This window comes from Suncus etruscus, chromosome 7, assembly GCF_024139225.1.
Source record: "Suncus etruscus isolate mSunEtr1 chromosome 7, mSunEtr1.pri.cur, whole genome shotgun sequence".
Taxonomy (NCBI): domain Eukaryota; kingdom Metazoa; phylum Chordata; class Mammalia; order Eulipotyphla; family Soricidae; genus Suncus; species Suncus etruscus.
In genome coordinates this window covers 96,730,057-96,737,070 of record NC_064854.1, presented here as the reverse complement: position 1 = coordinate 96,737,070, position 7,014 = coordinate 96,730,057, and the positions used below count along the sequence as shown (strand labels likewise).

The 7,014-nt window shown below is 44.0% G+C and overlaps 1 pseudogene; it reads left to right on the top strand.

Annotated features, from left to right (window-relative positions):
• Nucleotides 1–3,392: 3,392 nt before the first annotated feature.
• Nucleotides 3,393–4,292, top strand: LOC126013779 (protein FAM162A-like; annotated as a pseudogene).
• Nucleotides 4,293–7,014: the final 2,722 nt, after the last annotated feature.

The following is a 7,014-nucleotide window of genomic DNA, read 5'->3' as shown; positions in this document are numbered from 1 at the left end:
TGGTTTGTCTTCTCAAAAATCACTCCTGGCAGACTCAAGGGACCATATGGAATGTCAGGGATCGAGTCCGGGTTGGTTGCGTGCAAGGCAAATGCCCTACCTGCTATGCTATCGCTCCTGCCCCGAGAGACCCATTTCTGTTTACTTGCTGCTCTACTGTGAACAATTAAGAAATAGTTCTATGGACCCGGAGAGATAGCACAGCAGCGTTTGCCTTGCAAGCAGCCGATCCAGGACCAAAGGTGGTTGGTTCGATTCCCGGTGTCCCATATGGTCCCATGTGCCTGCCAGGAGCTATTTCTGAGCAGACAGCCAGGAGTAACCCCTGAACACCGCCGGGTGTGACCCAAAAACAAAAAAAGAAATAGCTCTAGTTTTGAGGGACCTAAAACACCAAGGGAGAGACATAGAGGGAAGTGAGGGGACAAGCTCCAACTTCTTATCAACTTCCTGATAGTCCTAGCCCCATTGGGAAGTTCTCTCTCCCAGACCAGGGCATGCTTTCAGGGCTCACAACTCCCAGGAACTCAGACAGGAAGAAGTAAAATATGGAGAGTCGTGAAGATATCTCTGGAGTCCTAGAATAAAAGCAGGAGGCTGGGTGAGTAGGGTTCTGACTGTTACTGAGCAAGTACTGAATTGTAGAGTATCTCTTCCATGTTTTCCCTGGGAGAGAAGACATGAGGTATTTTGCAAAGTTATTAAGAAGTTCCCAATCTTCATGAGTGTCTGGACCGACTAGGAGAAAATGTGTCTCCTGGCATCAGACACTGTTGTTCCACACACAGGATCTCTGTGGGAATGTTCCTGTACTGGTCCCTGAGGACTTGAAGAGGAGAGGGATCATTTCTGGAAAAGCACAGTTGACCACAGATGACAAAAGATTTAGAACTGAGCAGGATAGTAGGGTGAGAGAGCCTGGCAACATTAACATCATTTTAACCGATTGGGGGCATTTAAGGAGCCAACTAAGAATCTGACTTTGTGTATGTGTGTGTGGGGGCGGGGGGGTTGAGTGGGTGTTGGAACCACACCTGATGGTACTTACAGCTTACTCCTGTCTCTGTGCTCAATAATTAATCCTAGCAAGTATTGGAGGACAATATGTATGTAGAGATGGAATCAGGCCCACCACAAGCAAGCGCCATACTTGCTGTGCTATCTCTCTCTGGCCCCAGAATTTACCTTTGGAATCAACTCTCTCAAGCCCTTCATGGTGCTTTCTTGAACTCTGGTTCCTTTGTTGCTGGAAGCACCAGGTGTACATATGCCCTTGGAGTCCAGGGTCTATGGTGGCACATCCTGGGGGATGACATTGCTGTGCTGTGCAATATCCACCATATGCACTCTTTATGGTATAGTGGTGCTGGGAAAGTCTCTGAAGGAATCTTTCCTATTCACTTTCCCTCCCATATTTTGTGCAGGAAGGGGAAATAAAGTATGTACAGAATTTTCAAAATCTGAAAACTTGGTATTGAGATTGCAGGAGTCTCTCTTGGTATTAGTACGGTTCCACTATGAATCTTACATTTTGTACCAATCATGAATAGAGTCAACCAGTGAAGAGCACTTTATTGCCATTGACTCAAGGAACTCTGTCCAGACTCTGTCCTGAGAGAGCAGGTGTAGATTTCACCCAGCTCCAATTAGTTATTGGTTGTGGGCAACCAAATGTCCCAAACTGAGCAGACTGAAGCCAATAGTGATCAGTTTCCATCTTTTACAGATTCCTTGGGTCAAGAAACTGGGGGAAACTTAGCAAAGTCGTTCTGGTTCCAGGTCTTCCAAGAGGTTGCGTTTAAGAAATCATTTGGGGGGCCCTGAGAGATAGCACAGCGGCGTTTGCCTTGCAAGCAGCTTATCCAGGACCAAAGGTGGTTGGTTCGAATCCCAGTGTCCCATATGGTCCCCCATGCCTGCCAGGAGCTATTTCTGAGCAGACAGCCAGAAGTAACCCCTGAGCAACGCAGGGTGTGGCCCAAAAACCAAAAACCAAAAAAAAAAAATCATTTGGGGTTACATAATCTGAAGGCTTGGCCATGGCTGGAGGAGCCACTTTCTAGTGTCTCAACCACAGGCCCAGCAAGCCACTGCTGGGTGGTGGTGAGATGTTTCAGTTTCTTCCTCATGATCTCCTTCATGAACTGAATCCCTCAGAGGCTGGCAAGGCAGAACTATCATGTCTGGGCCAGTGTGAGTATGAGGAAAACCTAGGTTTGAGCTCTAGCACCCATATAACCCCTGAGTCCTACCAGGAATAATTCCCAAGTACAGAGCAAGAATAACCCTTAGCATCACTGGGTGTGACATCCAAACAAACAAAAAATAGTCCAGAAGCCATAGGTTTTTGTTTTTTTTAATCTTACTGTAAAATTTTTTTGTATGCAATAGTTGTTAAGTTCCCAGACCACTCGAGGAAATACATTAACTAGGTTTCTGAGGGGAAGGGCCTCCAACATGATGTGAACCTCAATCAGGAGATAGGCAGGGATGACTGTTTCCCCCCAGGAGATTGCATACCCACCCATGTCGTATAGAAAAGTTTTAAGATAATTCTCAGATTTCAAATGCTGGATTCTGGGCAGGCCGTTCCAAGTGTGCCAGATTGGCTCTGTTAATCACAGAGTGAAGGACCAGGTTAAAAGCTGTGTTAGCTGCACCAACAAAGTTGCTGGGCATTACTCACTCTTCCTTCCTGCAGAGTCTCAATGGTATAGGTAGTTGGATCTGTTGCTTCCCCTCATTTCTTCCACATGAGTTTGTGTAGTGCTGGCCACCATCCTCAGGCTGCAGAAGTGAGCATAAATGAGACCAGGAGACCAGGTCTGGCCAACTGTGGCACCTCATTTTCTGGCCACTACTGTTCTGTTTCTTAGTGGAGTTTTGCTTCTTTCTTCTCGCTTTTTACCTAATGTGGAATTCCATCATCACAACTAGAAAAACGCTAGCCAAGGAAGGACCGCAGTTCGATTCCCCGGCGTCCTATATGGTCCCCCCAAGCCAGAGGCAATTTCTGAGCGCTTAGCCAGGAGTAACCCCTGAGCATCAAATGGGTGTGGCCCAAAAGCAAAAACAAACAAAAAAAAACCAAACAAACAAAAAAAAAGAATAAGGAACCATAGAGAATATATTGTACTTATTTATTATAGCCTTTTGTCGGAGGAAGGCCACAGCTGGCAGTGCTTGGGGACCATAAGCAGTGCTGGTGATCAAATCCAAGTTTGACTCTCTAGCCATTACAGTCTTAAGTAAATCTGTGATCCATACCCTATTGCCTACAACCCATCAACACTGCCTTTCCAGTTAAGTAAATAAGTTAGCAAAGAGTAGAAGAGGGGCTGGGACATTGAACTCACCTGTGGTATGTAACCCCAGAGGCAAAGCTGGTGGCCATGGGGAGCCTCTGTAGCATACACCTGGAGGCAGGAAGCTGTTTGAGGTTACCTAAAAGAGATGCTACCTCATCTCTAAGGCTTAACAAAATCTCTGATTTGAAAAAATAAAAGAATTTTGCACCAAACCACAAGAAAGCCCAAAGCTCCTCCACCCCCACAGACAGGTAGGCTCACTGAGCAAGCCTACAAACTGGGAGAAGAAGATACTGATAAAGTCGGGTCACTTCAGAAAGGAAAAGAAATCCCAAAGACTATCTCCTCTGAGATGCTTGATGCTGCTAAAAACAGAATCTAGGTGAAGATCAGCTATCAGTGGTCCTCAAACTATGGCCCGCGGGCCACATATTGTATTTGTATCTGTTTTGTTTCTTCATTGCAAAATAAGATGTATGCAGTGTGCATAAGAATTCGTTCATAATGGGCCGGGCGGTGGCGCTCGAGGTAAGGTGCCTGCCTTACCTGCGCTAGCCTAGGAGACGGACCGCGGTTCGATCCCCCGGCATCCCATATGGTCCCCCAAGCCAGGAGCGACTTCTGAGCGCATAGCCAGGAGTAACCCCTGAGCGTCACCGGGTGTGGCCCAAAAACCAAAAAAAAAAAAAAAAAAAAAAAAAAAAAAAAAAAAAAAAAAAAAAAAAAAGAATTCGTTCATAAGTTTTGTTTTTACTATAGTCAGACACTCCAATGGTCTGAGGGACAGTGAACTGGCGCCCTTTTAAAAAGTTTGAGGACCCCTGAATATAATCATGGCCCTGACCATGGTAGGTTGCATCTTCATCTTCATGGTTACTGAGAGTAAGAAAACCTCCAAAAGACATGAGATTTTTAACAAGCCTGAATTTAGAAAAGAAAGCGTATCTGAAAGAGGAAGCAGCCCTGAAGGCCAAACCAGAGTAGCAGAGGTAGCTATGTTGATTGTGCAACTATATTTCCTTGAAATGGATCCTCAGACCACAGGATAATGTTACTGCATCAAGCCTATATTATTAAGAATGTGGTCTGAGGATCCATTTCACAGAAATATAGTTGCACAATCTTGCACAAATACTTTATTTCTGCTGGGAGATTGAAAGTGCTCCCAGTTGGATCCTACATGTGCTCAGCATGATCCTGACAGCTTTGCTATCTGAGATCTCTGGCATTTCAGGATATTGTTGGCCGGTGGCTACAGAGATCATGTAATGAGTAGGCACTTTATACTGACTTGCACATGACTGACCCCGGTTCAATCCATGGTACCCCATATGGTCCTATGGTTCTAATTCCTGGCTGACCTTGTCCAGAATGGTTTTCTTGGACTCTTGCCTGTCTGCAAGTTCCATGAGGACAAGCACTGTATTTTCTGTTTTCACAGTTAACTTCTGGATGTACATTTACAAATAAACATTGGAAAACAACTTCCTAAGTAGACTAAATGCTTACAGCTTGTCCTTTTAAGAAGAGCCAGTATTAAATGAGCACTCATTATGCTCTATGCCGTCGCCAAGTTTGCCCTGAAATATCTCACTTAGTCATTAGCAGCTATGGGAAGGATGCTTCTATTATTATCTTCATTGTATAAATAACAAGATAGAGACCCAGAACTCCATATTATCTCCTGAACTTCTCAAAAACAATAAACTGCTGGAGGAGGGTACCTCAATATTAACACCAGCCTCTTTTACTCCAGTTTGTTCACCTTGCAATATGACACATGAATCACACACACACACACACACACACACACACACACACACACACACACACACACACACACACACACACACACCTCATACATATATTCCTTTCTCACCCCTGGTGGTCTTTATTTAGCCAGAATTTGGCATCAATGCAGATGTTCTTTCTACGTTATTCACCTTCTTCACACCTAAAAGGGTTGAAGCAGTTTTTCCTGAGAAAACCTGGGTGAAATTTGTGAAGGACTGAAATGCTCAGTGCCTGATCTGGTATGCCACAGTCTGCTTGCACTTGTCTAATTGTGTTTTCTGTGTCAGAAGGGCAAGCTGTGCTCATCAGAAGCTTGTTAGGCTCATGGCCAAGGGCTTGTTTGTGGTTTCAGGGCTAAGAAAGGAAAGTGCTGGGAGAGGTTTCCACTCCCCAGGAGCCTCTTGCCAGGGCTGAGTCAAGTGTCCAGGTCACTCCCTACTTTCTGTTTGCTTTCCTGAAGCTTCTATTTATTTTGCTCCTGCAGGCATAAGTCAGCAGTGAACATGTGGAGCAGGAGGTAGATTTCTTTTCTAATCCTTCCAGAATCTGAGAAAGCCTCACCCATTCTTTCTGTGGGGGACTAAGCTCGGTCAAGGCAGAGGGACTCTCTGGTCTCACAGGGACCCAACTAACTGGCAAACTTCTGTCAGGAGATACTTGTACGTCTATTATAACCCTGACAATAAAGTACAACAAATTCTCACTCAAACCCCTAGTACTAAAAAAAACCTAAATAGGGGCCCAGAGAGATAGCATAGCGGCGTTTGCCTTGCAAGCAGCCGATCCAGGACCAAAGGTGGTTGGTTTGAATCCCGGTGTCCCATATGGTGTCCCGTGCCTGCCAGGAGCTATTTCTGAGCAGACAGCCAGGAGTAGCCCCTGAGCACCACCGGGTGTGACCCAAAAACCAAAAACCAAAAAAAAAAAAAAAAAAACCAACCCCAAATAAACCCCCAAACCCTAGTACTTTATTTGCACCTTGCCATCAGGTAGAACAAAATATCAACCCCAAACATCATTAAACCAGGGAAATGGCAGCAAAATTAATCTTCTTTTCCAGATTGCTTTCTTATTGCTCATGCTACATAAAGCAGCACCAAAACAATGTGACATTTTGAGATGACCTGGACAGTTTTTTAAAATTAATTTGTTTGAATGAGTCAATATACATATCTACAGTAAAATTTACAGTTTTACTCATCTTAGGTGCATGGTTCAGCAATTATAGGCACATTCCCTTTGTTGTGTGATCATCACCACTGTCCATCCACAGAATGCTTATCATGGTACAAAATGGGAGTTGTCCTTACAAAATACACCCCTCTTCCATTTCCTGATACCCAACATCTCACCTACTCAAAGGATCTAATCTAAAAACAATCATCCACTATTTGTCCTTTTGTAAATGATTTTTCTACTAAACATATTATCAAAACGTATACATACTCAAAACATATGTCTGAAGCGTCTTCCTTTTTTCAAGGCAGAAATATACTCTGTTGTGTGGTTCTATTATTTCTAGTCATGGGAATTTGGATTGCTTCTGCCTCTTGGAGATTGCTAGTGATGATGTGTGTGCAAGTATCTGTTCATATCTCTATTTTCATGGGGGTTTTTTTGTGTCTGAGTGGAATTTCTGAGTTACATGGCAATTCTATTCATGATCATTGGAGAGACCACCACATTATACCCGCTAAATTTTATATCAACACACATTTACTACACCTCTTCTAGGTTGCCAGATAAGACTTGGGAGTCTCCAAGGAACTCACAATGTAGAAAGAGAAGGTGATGGGCCTGGAGAGATAGCACAGAAAGAAAGAAAGAGAAGGTGATACATATGTGGAAAATGAAAGTTAATAAAACCAGCATCATGCCATAAGATCAACTACAAGTTCTGGCTATACTAAGT